The following is a 16,106-nucleotide window of genomic DNA, read 5'->3' as shown; positions in this document are numbered from 1 at the left end:
AAAAGGAGGCAGCCGCGAGGCATTTGGGTGTCAATGATCGTGGGTTGCCCGCCTTGCTGCTGATGTTTAGAGAGGGCGAACTGTTTTGTTGGGATGGGGGAGTTATCCGGTTAGGGCTTTTGAGAGGGCTCTCCTGCCGTGCTTTCGTTTCCAACATTTTGGTCATGTGGCAAGAGTGTGCATTGCGCAGGAGAAGAGTAAGATGTGTGGGGTGGACATGGTGGTCGCAAGTGTGAGGAGGCTCTCCTGTGCCCTAATTGTGGTGTGGGTCATCAGGCAACTTTCTGCGGTTGTGCGTCCTATAGGGAGGCAGTGGTGGGGGAGGAGTATCAGGCGGGACAGTGGATGTCCTATGCAGAGGCAGTGCATAGGGTGAAGGGCGTTGGCTGCTTTGACATCTGTGACCCTGGTGACCGGGATGTGGCTGCAGCCAGGGTGGGGGCAGGGTTCTCAGGGGTGGTGGTGTGGTGGTGGAAGATCAAAATGTGTTTTTGGCGTTTACTTTGGAGGCTTTGTGGAGGTTGAAATCGAGGGTTGCAAGTAAATCTAATGTGGTTCGTGAGGTGACGGCTAAGGCCGAGTCATCCCTCGGGTTCATGGGGATAAACCCCAAGGCTGTTTGGGACGCCACCTACTTTATTTGGGGGGGGGGGGGGGGGGGGGTTATTGGGCTGTGAGGGTTCCGGACTTGCCCTTGATGCTTGGTGCTGAGGTGGACATGGATGGGGTTTGGGGGGAGGGTTAATACCTGGTGATGGCTTTTAGGGTCCTCCAGTAGAACACTAGGAGTCTTATAGCTAATGGCAAGGAGTTTAATTTGTATTTGAGGGTTTTGGTGTTCTGCCAGATGTTATTTGTGTCCAGGAAACATGGTTGCAGCCGGGGTTGGATTTTAGATTGACGGGTTATGTGTGCGAGAGGTGGGATAGACGTTTCTTAGGGAGGGGCTGCAATATCGCAGACGAGAACAGTTGCCGGATGTCAAATGTGTGTGAGTTTGCATTTGGACAGTTAGGGGGATGGTGCAGGTGGTGGTTAAGTTTTATAATCCTGGGGAGAAATTGGAGAGTGTAAAGTTGCAGAGTTTAGTGGAAGGGGCATCCTTCGTCTTGTGGATGGGAAATTTGAATGCTCATAGTGGGATGTGGGGCGGCCGTCGAACGGATGGGAATGGCAAGGTTTTAGGGGCAATTTTGGAGAACAATGGATTGGTGGTGCTGAATGACGGGCAACCCACTTGGTGTAGAGCACATGTGTCAGACACAAGGCCCAGGGGCCACATCTGGCCCGCAGAGCATTTTTATGTGGCCCGCGAGATAAATATCAAAAATATATTACTGACCCGCTGGCCGATTTTACTGCAAAGACTACAACTCCCATGATGCTTTGCGGTGTTAGCGCGGAGCCGAAGCGCTCCCTCCTTTGTGTTTTTTCCAGCGTCTGCTTCCGGTGTCTGTAGCTCCGCTGTCTCGGACAAACTAAACACTCCTCTCACTCAGCGCCGAGTTTACTCAGCTAATTGCCGACGTTGAAGCCCAGAAACGGAGATTTTAACCGTTTAGTAATGTGTTCACAACTGAAAGAGAAAGCTTTCCAACTAACTTCCAGACAGAGCTGATATAACTCCAGCGAGCAGCGACAAGCTCAAATCAGCATGACTCTGTGGCTGCTGTAGTTTTTATTTTTCCTCCCCGACACACAACAACGTGGTCAAGCTGCTCAGACGCTCTCCATGTTCACCAGCACAAACCTATGTGAGCACCTGTTGTCATCTAATGTTGTCATTATTATGATGAAGATGAACAAAACAACAGGAGTCTCCTCCTCAGCTGAGAGCTCCTCAACCCCATGATGCAGGTATGTGGCTGGAACAGGTGAGCGTCACAGAAAATCAGTGGAGCAAACTGAGCTTTAAATATTTTGGTTTTATGCTCTTTTTCTGCTCTAAAACATGAAAGTTAACAGGTGAGATGCTGCATTTTCATTTAAGATAAAATTTTATTTTTATTTTGTTGTTGATCCGTGAGAAAAGATTTAACCTACAGTAAACAGGAAGTGGAAAGGCTGCAGATAGATGAATAGAATAGAAAATCCCTTTATTGTTCCTCAGTGGGGAAAGCTAGATGTTACAGCAGCGATGACACTTATTACAGGAGAAAAAAAAGGAAAATAAAAAATAAAAAAATGAATAAACAACAAGAAAACATAAATCCTGAATAGATTTTTAAAATGCTGAATATACCACAAGTAATGAATACCACTGATGCGTTTTATTTAAAATTGACTTGCTCGTTTGTAATTTGGTTATTCCACATAACCAGGCAGCGAGATGGCTTTCTTGAGAGGCTTAGGGCTTATGGGACAGGCGGATGTTGGATCTCCTGGACTGGCCTGTGGTTTCACACTTAGTTTGGCAGGATGTTCCACCATGGCTGTTACCAGACCGGAGGTGGACCTGTCTCTCTTGGGTCGGGCCGGGGGATGGGGCTGGCAGAGGAGTTTGAGGGCTATTTGAGGACAGGATGGACCTCGAGATGGCAGCAATGCTCCTTTTTTTGCCATCTAAGCTGCTGTTTCTCTTTCATGGAAGAAGGTTTGTTAGAAAAAAACAATTGTAACATTCCATCTTTCACCTACATATGGACCACATAATGACCTTTCATTTGCAGACAGGAAAACACCATCTGTTTGGACACCTTAATCCAAACAGATCTTTACTATGGTTCTTGCAGCTGCAAGGAATCATAAACATTCTCACTCAAGGTCTCCTGCAAAGGTCCTGCAATCTCTGCGTAAAAGCCAGGCTGCTGATTCCTCACCCTAAATAGAAATCAAACCTACTTGAAGCTCCTACATGACTTTAAAACTCGTAAGCTTAAATAATCACATGTGTTGAATGAACAAGATGTTTAAATCAAATGTTTGAATAATCTGTGCTTAAATCAATGAATTTAAAATGAACTTTGTTCTTACAATGCACCATTTCAGATCTTATCTACACCAGATCAATATGTGTTTGATTTAACAAGTTAATGAATATTTACACTCATACTCATTACAATAAGATACCTATTAATGTTAATATTCACCTCACATAAGTGTTTTATAACATTCTCATTCACAAAGTTTTAAACACCTTTGTATCTGAAGAAGGCGTGTCTTCTGAGGAATGTTTGGTAAAACTCTCAAACATGCCACATTCTGATTTGCAAGAATATGCCAGAATTTATAAACAATGAGTTCAATACAACAAGAATTACTTCCCGATTAATTCTGTTTCTAACTGACTCTCTAACTACGTAGTCAATTCGGGAACAAGCATTGTTGAAACCATCTCTTTTGACATCCAGTCAAAATCCTCTCTGTACGCTATGGCTGATACAGACACCAAACGGCTCTTCTAAGAGCCAAACAAACTGCCTTGGATGCAAACAGGCATTTCCGCTTACTGTTGTGACCTGGAGATATCCCAAGACCAGACGAGTCGTATTGGAGCTAATCTACGGGCTCCTGGTACGGGTCCCGGTCCAACCGGACCCCGTGACTCCCTGGATCTGAAAAGGGGATCTCCACAAAAGGGTATTGTAGACTCAACAGATTGCGTCGGATGACTTTTATAAACAATCCTTAGCTCACCAAACAAACATCTAAATTCTTTTACAACCCAGATTTCATACATTCTCTCAGATACAAAGAATGGTTTTGCTACAACATCTAGCTTCCATTACATTTCACACATCACATTAAATCACTTCATATCCATTACATCACATCTCATTAATCATATCTTGTCATGTATACTCATTAGTTTAGCAAAAATAATTAAATTCATTTTTATAAACTATACTTGACTCTACCTGAATTAATACGAAGTGTGTTTATGGTCCCTAAAAGTAACTGTATTCTTCTGATTAAACATTCAAAGATCAATCAGGTTGATATTTTATGTTCATGTGAAATCATCACCTCTTATTGGTCTTTATTAATATGTAGTTTCGCTACACAATTAAACATGCAACCAAACCAACTGTTACACATCTACATAAAAACACACTTGTCTGCTATGATGCATGTCTAAATAAAACCCACACACATTCCCACTTTGTGACTCATTCACTGATCCTCTTATCCTCCACCAAGTCAGATGATGTTGAGAACCACCTGGATAAAATAAATAAAAACTAAAAAGCACACCAAACGTGTTTACAAAGTGAAATAAGATTAAATGTTATGAGTAGGCTTTTGCTGCAAATAATATTATGGACTTTACCTAGGTATGAACAAACATGATACTTGTTCACTTGATTTGGACAATTTTGAAGCAGATGAATTATTGAAGACTTCAAAGATTACAGTCAGCCATAAGACAACCACAGCATGTCAACTTTGACTTTCAAGTTTAAATAATGTTTTTATTTATTCTAGTCCTTGGGAACCACTGTCCTGTTAATGGACATAACAACCAGATAGTGGTGCAACAGATCAAAAAGCTCACGGTTAGAATTAAATCCCGGTTTTCAGTCATGCATCAGAAAATTTCTCAGATCAGCAGAAAGGGGGGGAAATAGCTTTCTTCTCTCTTTATTTTGTAGAACAGTTCAACATTTCTATAACTTTCTATAAAAAAATGAAAATTCCAGGGAGGTCTGACGGCTGATTAAATGATAACATGGCTTGCCTGTTCACACCTTCTTGCCTGTCCTGCTTTCACTCATTTCCTCACCTTTCTGAAGCGCTGCTTATTTTTCTTTCCTCTTCTTTTACAGATTTGTCCTCACGAACACTTCAGGTCACCCTTGTTAATTACGTGGTGGGACTACAGGGGCAGCAGTAGCTCAGGTTGAGCGGGTTGTCCAGTAATTGGAAGGTTGCAGGTTCGGTCCTGGCTCCGAACAGAGAATTCTGCTGTAGCGTCCTTGAGCAAGACACTTAACCCACCATGCCCGCTGGTGGTGGTCAGAGGGACCAGTGGCGTCTGTACTTGGCAGCCTCATCTCTGTCAGTGTGCCCCAGGGCAGCTGTTTCTACGTTGTAGCTCACCACCATCAGTGTGTGAATGGATGAATGATACAGTGTAGTGTAAACTGACTCTGAAAGGCGCTATAAAAGTGCAGGTCATTTATCATTATCATGATGTGGTTGTCCCAGGCATTTTGTGCACACCACCTCCCTCCCACCTTTCACAGCCATAGGAAGTATGTGAGAACGGCGCTGCACATGATCAGACTGGAGGCACACGCTTGTGTGTTTATCTTTGCTGTTTGCATCATCATTACTGGGAAACCAAAATGCTCCCACTCACACAACTCAACGATGCAGGTGGTTTTACTAACTCCTCTGATTCAACAGGTGGTGCCTTGACCCTCCATGTGACAGATCCACGGATCACAGATGTGCGTGCTGAACTGTAGAGAGAGATCCGTGCAGATCCTAGAACAATAATGATAGAGGTAGATGGGTGTGACTTAGGCCCCCTATTGGTGCCCTTTATTTCCTAATATGAATGATTACTTGTCTCCATATAAATCCCACTTAGTAAAGGAGAGTTAGAACGTGCTTCCTTAAAGGTTGCAGAGAGCTGGACCAGTCGGTGCGGGCCTCAGTAATGATCTCTGTAAGCCAACAGGGAGCGCCAAATACCAGCATTCACACACGATTTCCTGCTGCTGTGTCAGCTTTAGTGATGAGATGATATCTGACACCAGGTCAGTTAAAGGTCTTCTGGAGGGAGGTGTGCTGCCAGGTATTTCTGATCTGCTGCTGTGATGGACAAAAGTTAAATAATGGCAAAGTACCATGTGGTGCTGGCAGAGATCTTAAATAAGAACATGGTGTTCTAGCTCAAACATTAGGCTTTGAGAAACTTCTGTGAAACGTTTTTAGTTGGGATTTGTAGCAGATGAGTTGAAAATCACTGCAGAGATGACTGTGGAGGACAGTGTGTGCAGGTTTTTGACAGCTGAGAGCAGCTCTGGAGCTCACGTTGCAAGAAAAGAAAAGGCAACAAAAAGCTTTGACAGTCAGAAAGAACATCTAATAAAAAAACAAGTCAGTAACGAGACGTGCGTACCGGATGACAGGGTTACAGGTGGCTGAAACGGTGCTAAAAGGGAAGAAATCATCTGTATTAAGTCTAAATTGAATACTACCTGTTGGGGTGAAAATATCTTGTCGAGGTAAACACTGCTGCAGCACACGAGTGACTTCCAAACCACTGAGGTGGTTTTATAAGAGGTAAAAAGAAAAATAAATGTCTATTTTGAAAGAAAAAAATTAATTTAAAAAATCAGTTTAAAATGTAGATACATGATAAATAATACAGTCTTTAGCGACAGATGGGTAAAGTTGTAATTGTAGCGTTGACCCTCTTGGTGGATCCGAAAGTCGCAGGGGTCGGCTGACCTCTGGCACCGGAGGGCTGTAGAATGCCGTGGTACTGACTCTTCAGTCCAGAGATGTCTCGGGTCACAACAGCTGGATGGAACCGTGCATCTGGCGGACTCTTAAGGACTCTAACAATATCAGCTTTGTTTCTGCAGGAACTGTTTGCTCATCAGCTTTGCAGGTGCAAAAAGGTTTTGATGACGTGTCAAAACCTTTGATGGTTAAAGAGGTTTACTACAGGTGGCCGGCCTGAAGCGATTCTCTAGAACTCCCGAATCACTCAGGATGATCCAGTTTTAAGGTTCTGATGTCATGATTTGCACAGCCAATCAAAGGCTGGCAGGTTTGAGAGATGTTACCAAGACAACTCAGAAACACGCCTTCTTGACACAGGATGTTCTGACTGGGTTAATACTATGTGTGTCAGGGTTTAACTTAGCCGTACTTGTTATGTGTGAGTGCAGGTGTGAGGACCTGTCGTCCAAACATGTTGAACACTTGGCAGTCTTAGTAGACATAACATAACACTCTTTTCCCTTCAGTTATTGAGCACAGATTAATGAAGCATTTCACCGCAATATAATGATTGTAAGTAGCAATAAACAAATGTTTATTTAATGATTATTTAGGTTATAAATCATGGAAAAAGTTCATATTGATTTAGGAAATCATTCTTGATTTTAGCAGCTGATTCGTCGGAGGGTTCCTTCTGTGGAGGCAGATGGAATCTTGGGAAATAAAGTTATTGTTATCTTTCAGACCTCAGGCTCTGAGTTCCAGCTGGTACGAAGTCAGCTTGTTTAAAGGGAACCCATGCAGAGTTGTGTCTCCTTTCTTGGCCAGATGTTGAATAGCTGATATTTAAGTGGTGGGAAAGAAGAATCTGTTACACCAACAAAAACACCAGCGGCAGGAAGTGTGGGAACATCTGTCTACAGATTTTCATTTCCTTCCCCACAAACATCGCTCTGCAAGAGACAGACGGCTGGAGGCCCGGCACTGCACCGATACGAGAGGATGTGATTTCCTATTTGATTCTTTGATAAAACTCATTAAAAACGGGGGGGAAACCTCTGTCTGTTCCCATTTGTGACCCTGAATTAATACATCAAATGAAAAAACAAGAGCAGAATCTGTGTGCCGCTGCATAAATTAGACAGGGCGAGAAAAGAGGACAGCAGGACGACAGGAAGTGGTTCTCTGTGACCTCACTCAGCCTTAAACATAGGGGAGAAAATCACAATCAGCTCACAGAAACGCTGGGGGGGCTTTCTCCAGCGGTCAATGGGCAATCAGGCGGAGTACACCCTGGACAGAGAGCCAGTCCATCGCAGGGCAACACAGAGACACACAGGACAAACTATCACACATACACACACACACACACACACACACACACACACACCTAAGGGCAATTTGGACAGACCAATCAACCTAACAGTCATTTGGACCGTGGGAGGAAGCCAGAGTACCCGGAGAGAACCCACGCATGCACAGGGAGAACATGCAAACTCCATGCAGAAAGATCCCAGGCCGGGAAGTGAACCCAGGACTCGGGTGCATTTTTTAATTTATTTAATTTTGACCGAAAACATGAAAGTTTTCCTTCCGCAGCCTTTTATTATTCAGACTGAACTTTACTCAGTTTCCTTCATGAAATAAAAGAATAGCAGTAAAAATGCTTCCACGACATTTTAGTAATTATGCTTAATGATCTAACGTCCACACCAGGCGATGTGAACACACTCGTAATGAACAGACATGTAATCATATTGGGGTGAGCAGCCCAAAGCCACGAAACACTTCCCACAGCTGGGCCGGTCGTTTTCATCTAACATTTGTGGGGGTGCGCTCTGCTGATCGAGCCGCATTAACGTCTGCAGAAGAAGAAAGATAACAAATCCTCTGATACCTGCAGAATGGCAGGTCACTTATGAAGAAGAAGATGTCATTGAACATCATATATTTTAGGTATTTTTTCATTTCATTGGATTTTTGTCTGGTTTAGAACTGTGCTTGCAGTAATAAGACAAAGGGACCTAAACAGGTCCTGTCTGCAGGTTAAAGTGTTACAGTTGCTCATTTAAGTTATTGAAGTCAATAAAAAAGAAAACATTAATCCAATCCTCCATGCTGAGGTAAACTCCTACAATTCACAACATGCAACTCTTCCTGCCTCCCCATCAAAGCAGTCAGCTGAGGTGGCTTGAACATCTGATCAGGGTGAGGTTTTCCCTGCAGGAGAACTCCTCTCTGGTCTGGGAACATCTTGGGATTCCCTAGGAGGAGCGGCAGAGTGCAGACGAGGAGAAAGATGTCCTCCTGCACCTGAAACCTCCACAGCCCAGCCTCCGATAACGTGGATGGATTTTTCAGAGGTTCCACCTGAATGTTTTTATTCACAGTAGAAATAATATTTATGTGATCTTCTTCATGTCAGACTTTATGTTTTCATTCTACTCAATATTTGGAGACATAAAAATGCAACTATACAACAGTGAAGCTGAAATATTTGTTGTTACTTAATCTCTCAGCCTGTAAATTAAAATCCTGATCATCAACAGTTCTGTTTCATTTTTGCAGCAGCTGCTGGACTCCTCATGTCCAACTGGCCTGGTTGTTTCTGTTTCATTTGTTATCCTCCCCAAAGAAATAAACTCTCCACATTTTCTGATTAGCAGCCAAATATCTAATTAATCAACTCTTTTATCTCGTAATCAGCTGCATGGATTTGCAGCATCTAAATTTTGTTGATGTATGAAAATTGGTTGTTAAAAACAAACATGGATTTTTTTAATTTTTATTTTTAGAATAAATCCAAACTAACCAGCTTAAAATGATTGAAAGTACATTTCTTTTAGCCCACATTGTTTGATTGATGAAAAACATTAGATTTTTTTCATGGAGAGAATAATTATTGTTGAAAGTAACATAAATCTCTGCTGCTGCTGCTGCTCATATTTGTCAGTACCTAATCTGGTGCATCTCAGATTAGTTATATTTTTGTTTCCCGCTGGATTAAATGTCAGAAATGTGATATTTACGGATTCCCTGCCTTTCTCCTTGTTATTGATGATACTTGTTCTAAACATAAAATCCAACATATCAAATGTGTGTCTGCTTAATAAATTATCAGACGCGATGCAACCAGGAGTTTATCATCTTATTAAACGATAAATCAAGACATGAACACAGATTAAGGTTTTTATGAATATGGACTGAAGGAAAGCAAAACTTGCTTCTAAAATTTTGGAGATACCGTATAATTAACGTTAGGGATGAATCAACACATATTTTTCATTTAGTAACTTTCTGGCCTCTGAGAGACGACCAGAGAGCATCAACCCTGACAGGGTTTGTTGAGACCTGAGGTCACAGGCTTGCAGGAAATCAATATTTGGTGTTGTACCTTTCGATCAGTCGCTCCAGCTGAGCAGCTGTCCCGCTGAACCTGAGGGCTCGTAGGAAAAGGGCGAGGAAGAGTGCAGCTGTGCTCTAAATGCTGCTTTTATCTGATTGCTGCTGAGAAACCTGGCGCACAAAAACAGCTGAGATCTAGATTGTGCACCCGTTCTTGAAAGCGTTAGAACTGCAGCATGTCCCCCAGCTGTTCCTGCGAGGACCATCAGCCTCTGATCCTCCACAAACACAGAACAATGTCACGCATTTGAATTTTCTGTGATCTCAACTGAATCTGGAGTTAATTATTGCTCCAGAAACCAGAGGCACGTTTTCATTCACATGGGTTGGTAGAAAACCTGCTCAGCCTTTTTTGTTTGTGACACCGAGGCCTGTTAATAATAGCTGCTGCTGCTGCTGCAGTCCCAGCATGCACTGGTCCACCATCAGAGACAGTGTGTCTTGCTGCTTGAGGCAAAAAGGATAGAATAATGAGGGGAAAGTTGACGGCAGCAGGAAAAGGGAGACCATAAGGAGGAAGGGAAACTGATAGATAAAATGCTCCTAAATGGAGACTAGGCAGTTTGGGCTTGCTTTTAGCACCCCCTAGTGTCAGTTGAGTAGAACCAAAAGCAAAACCTATCTTCTTGCTGCGTGTTCCTCTTTTTATCAACTGTGTTCATGATGTAAAACATGCAGAAAACATGCTGTAAACAGGCTGCAGCGCCAGATAGTTTCTTTTAGAAATAAGTCATCCGGAGGATTTCAGTGGTGCATTGTTCCTTGTGGCTTCAGTCTCATCATGTCCTCCTTGTATCTTCGTTTTTGTGCATCATTAAAATCTGAAAATCATATCTAGATCGTTTCTTTGAGCTGTGCTGTTTCAAGATAAGGAACAAGTAAGAACAGCAGAACAATAAAAAGACTGCTCTGTCAACAGCACTGTGCTGGGATTCCTCCTCGTTCACTGCCTATGAAAACATCCATCCATTGTCTGAACCCGCTTCGTCCACGCAGGGTCGCGGGGGGGGGGGGGCTGGTGCCTATCTCCAGCGGTCAACAGGCAATCAGGCGGGGAACACCCTGGACAGAGAGCCAGTCCATCGCAGGGCCCTATGAAAACAGAAAAGCACTGATCAATCTGTGCAAACAAACAAAACAAAACAAAACAAAAAAAAAATAATAATAATAACAAGGGTCAGTATTTGGGTTATTAATCAACCTAACAAGGAAACCATGTTTTGGACTGTGGGAAATGCAGAGTTCCTACATAAACAAGGAGAATGTTGCTCCAGTTAATTTTCAGTGAGATGAAGCCTCACACAATGATAAAGACAGAGGATGAATGGATCGTTTGGGAGCTTTTAGAGGATGTGAACTAATTAAAGAACAAACAGCTGGAGGCCTCTGTTCAGGACCAGAAAAGGGCTACTTCTCCCTCTGGGACCCTCTGATTCAGCCCCAGCTTCAACTCAACAAGCAGCGTGCTTCATTTGAATCTAACTGTTATGTAAGGATTAAAAAGCTCACACACTCCTGGTACCCAAGTGGTGTTTTATTCTCGTGTCTCTGTGGCATTGTGGACTTCAGATTAAAATAAAACTTTTCTCCTTCCCAGCAGGAAACAGAAAGAATCATATGCATGTTTCTCTGGCAAACAAACTACACACACACACACACACACACATGAAACCCTCTCTGTCGTGCTCACGTTGCCATCCTCGCTCAGGCACAACCTGTACTCACATGCACCCACACATTCCCAAATGACATCTGAAATAACACAAGCAGGAATATCATAATAGACATTAATACCCTGAGGAAAACAAACAGGGATAAACGCTGGTCAGGATGTTGGGTCCGGGGGTCACAGGAGGACGGCTTCTGTTGGTGAAATAACAACTCAGCTGGTTTCAGGGACTGAGTCGGTCCTGATGGAGGAGGAGGGCAGATGTGTCAGCAGGACTAGCAGAGACAGGCTGGCTGGCAGTAAAACAATGTTACTTACATTAAAAGGAGGAAAGCTCCATAAATAGCAATATCTTGTTGTTTGTCCTGCGTCAGCATCAGGTTTCCTTTAAGACGAATGCTGACAAGCAGCAGTCAGACATCAGGAAACATCACCATCGGCCTCCTGAAGATCAGTCAGTAAAGACTGCTAAAGCTAGCAGCATCAAAACATCTCTGAGGTCACATAAAGCGTGTCACTTTAACTAAAGGCTGTAAATGGCTCTTTATTTGCTTATTGGGGGTTTTAATGTGCACAGATGTTAAAATAAATGATTGGAAACAGCATTTTCTCAGTTTTCACAAGCATCATCATTAGCGTTTGTAAAAGACAATAAACATTTTTAGCTTTGTTAATAAAACAGTACACGTATGCAAATAAATGAACTTCATTTTAATAAGAAAAGTTTCAAAAACATACTTTAATCAAATTTTACATGATACAATTTTCTGAAATATAAGGAACCTTGGTGTTATCTTTGACCAGGGCATGTCATTCAAATCCCACGTTAAACAGGTTTGTAGGATTTCCTTTTTCCCCCTTCGAAATATTGCTAAGATTAGAAGCATCATTTCCAGGAGTGATACTGAAAAACTAGTTCATGCATTTATTACATCAAGACTGAATTACTGTAATTCAGGGATTCCCTAAGTGTGGTGCGCGCACCCCTGGGGGTGAGCGAGCTGCCGCTAGGGGGCGCGCAAGGTGAAAAGTGTAACGGCTGCGGAGCTCAGAGAAGTCTGTCAAAAGTCACCATTAGCGTAGCCAGAAACTCATTTGTGGGTGGGCCTAAGAAAATGTAAGTGGGCCCAATAAACGTAATTGAAAACAAGTATAATTTGCTTGTGTGTGTGTGTGTGTGTGTGTGTGTGTGTGTGTGTGTGTGTGTGTGTGTGTGTGTGTGTGTGTGTGTGTGTCCTCCGCATATGCCCTAGCTCAGGACGCGGCACCCCGCGGCTCTGGAGCCGCATGCGGCTCTTCCATCCATCTGATGCGGCTCTCTGTGCTTGTAAAATAATGAATGGATATTTAAATAAAATGCTTTACATTTTACTGCATTAATTTTACACATGTATGCCAATTCTAAATGTAAAGATTGTCTGCGTAAACCTGAACAGGCCCAACCCGGTCTTACTGTGAGACCGGGTTGACGGGTCACGCTTGTGCGTAATCATAGGCGCTTTCTGAGCTGAAGAGGATATGAGATTCTGGGATTCTCCTCAGACGGCTCCTGGATGTGTCGCCACATTGGAGACAGGAACAAGCACTATTCAGCCAAAGTTTCATAATCAGGGAACATTTTCTAAGTGACAATTCTCTCTGAGAGACCGGGTTTGGAAAACGCTCGCTTCAGTTGGAGGAATCTTCCTGCATGCGCTCTGGTTCTGCGACGCGCTCCAAACCCCTCTCCACAACTTCAACTCACTGTGGACAGGGCCAGATTAAGACTTCGTTGTACCCTGGGCAACAATATTCAAGGGCCCCATCATCACGACCCAAGGATCACCATAAAATGGTCACATACAGAATATTTTACTGTAAAATGCAGTAAATATACTCAATACTTGAATGCCTGACATCACGTAACCCGCTCAGGGTAACCTTTGACCCACCTCGTGTGGACTGACCAATGAGGAGAGGGTCTTAACTTGAGGCCCTCTCTTCATTGGTCAGTCTGCAAGAGACTGACTCTCAACTGACGTTCAAAGTCATAGGCAGCGAAGCGTCTCTGTGCAGCGCAAAAGCCCGGGTGGACAGTTTGTTTAATACAGGGTGATCATATTTCCATTTCCAAAAAAGAGGACAGGGAATCTGTGTCTATGACGTCACACTATGGCAACGCCACACAATGCTGGGACCCATTTTTTTGTAAGAACTAAATTATTATCAGATTCTGCCAATAAAAGGGCTCTAAAACAATAAATATTTAGCATATTTACTGCAAAATCTCATTTTTTCTGCTTTAGTGCTGCAACAAGGTTTTATTAATAATAAATTATAACTTTTGTTTTACTGCACCATCGGTAAGCTTACTCTGCACAGATTATCAAGGATGCTTGTTTCCGCTGTGAGATTAGACGATAGGATCAATGAAAAAATAAGTTGTCACACTGGAAACTTTCAGAGAATCCACAAATAGTGGCTTTGAAATTGTTTTGTTACTTTTTGCAAGTTTAGAAAAGAAGCAGATGAGACAGCATGTCTGATAATTTAGTTTTTCATCTGATAATATTAGAACATGTCACTAATGTCTGAGGGGTTTTTATAAACACTGTATAACTAATACTCCTGGAGAGGGTATGGATTACACAGAGGCTTCTAGGGAGCCCAGCTATGGGGTGGGGTGGTGGTGGTGTGTGTGTGTGTGTGTGTGTGGGGGGGGGGGGGGGGGGGGGTCATTTTGCCTTGGCCCCCAAAATGTCTTGAAACGGCCCTGGGTGTGTGACTGAGTTTTGAAGGTGATCTGAATTGTATCAGATGTATAAATACCGTAAATCCTCTAATACAGGCCCGGGCCTGTATTAGAGGATTTACGGTATTACATGTGTATAACTTATTGCTTTATACAGGTAAAAACGTGTAGTGGAGATAAGTCTACCTACATTTTACTTTTCAACACTTTGTTTTGTTTTCTTGCTTTTATTTAACTATATTTTCCTGTCCTGTCTGTCTCTCATCTTCCTGCATCTTCTCTAAACTCTCCAGAAAAACTGCTGCCTGGATTCTTACTTTTTCACCTCATCGGTTACTTTTGAGCAGATCAAAGGGATCTCCTGACCACAAAGCGAAGCGCGCGTTTCGATGCGTCAGTGAGGTGAAATCACCGCAGCACAGGTGATGAGCTCCACAGCGGCAGAGCGCTTCAAGCACAAATAAGACAGAAAGTAGAGTGTGCGGACATGAACAGTCGTGTGTTATAGTTTTTTGGTTGCGCCACTTTGAGAATGCACCGTGCGCTGGACGCAGCAGCCTGGAGTGCTGCGCACCGATCATCGCTCTGCCGCTCTCTGCTGAAAAGAGTCCATGAATGATAATATAGTAATATAGGTAGAAACCTTTTTTCCGGCTCCCTGAATGTGTAGGATATACAACTCCCCCATCCCTGCTCCTGGATGAAAAGCCGGGCATTTTCATCAATACAAGAACCCGGACATCCCGGACAGAGTGAAAAGCGGACATGTATGGGGAAAACAGGACATACGGTCACACTAGTTTAATATAAAGCGGGAGATTACAGATACAGTAATTTGCTCGTGCCCTTGCTGCCCTGGGCCCTTTAGAGTTTGTGGGCCCTGGGCAATTGCCCAGTTGCCCATATGGTTGATCCGGCCTTGGCTGTGGACCTTATGTACGCGCTGAAGGTGAGCTGCGCTGAGCAGCGTCCAGCTCAGATGTTCAGAAGGAAATCTTTTCTTGAGTGATTTAGCTACATCTGCGATGTGCATAACGAATAAAGTGTCAGTTCGTCTGCATGCGTCGGGGTAATTCTTTCTATTCTTTCTCCGTCAAAATAAACGGCCAAATACGGGAACTATCCGGTCAACACAACACAAGCCCTGCTTTTGACTGTTCTGTTTTCTTGTGAGAATTGTTGCAAAGAGATATAATTTAACTTGATTAACACCAGAGCCAGGCGCACTGCACCGTTGTCTCAGTCACTGTAAACAAGGGAAAAACAAATTGATCGGATCCTTTTCTGACCTTCCCCACCTACGAAGTTTAATTACAACAATCAAACGTGACAGAGCCTGGATTTGTATTCTGAACAATCTAAACATGTTTTAAAAAGAAACGTATGACAAAAGGGGCATCTGCTCAGTAAAACCACCAACAGGGTGAAAAATATCAAAATATTGTAGGCAGAGACGGGCTACAACTTCTGGATCCATTTTATATAAATCGTTTTATTGATTATCGTCTTATGAAAGATAACTTTGACGTACACGAGCGACCGGTACCGGCTGCTGTCACCTGTTGTGATTGGTTAAAGCAGCTCTCTGCTGTCTGAGGGTAGGCCCCGCCCACAACGCCATGGCTGCTGTGGCTCCTAGTGTTTTCTTTACTGTGGGAAACGGGTAATAATGGCTCTTTGATGGGAACAGGTTGCCGACCCCTGGTTTAGCGTGACGTCTATGTATATATATATACATAGCCATGCCCTGATATGGGGCTGGGGGGTGCGTCGACATGGTTGGGACATAGAAGGGGGTGCGTGGCTAAATAAGTTTGGGAACCACTGCTGTCATTCATTACTCTCAGAAAGTCCACAGAATGTAGTTAAAAGTCTTCAGCTGGTCCATAATGCTGCAGCTAG

The sequence above is a fragment of the Nothobranchius furzeri genome, chromosome 12 (genome assembly GCF_043380555.1).
Source record: "Nothobranchius furzeri strain GRZ-AD chromosome 12, NfurGRZ-RIMD1, whole genome shotgun sequence".
In the NCBI taxonomy this organism is placed as follows: Eukaryota; Metazoa; Chordata; class Actinopteri; order Cyprinodontiformes; family Nothobranchiidae; genus Nothobranchius; species Nothobranchius furzeri.
The sequence above is the reverse complement of the archived record's forward strand: the minus strand, read 5'-3'. Positions refer to the sequence as shown.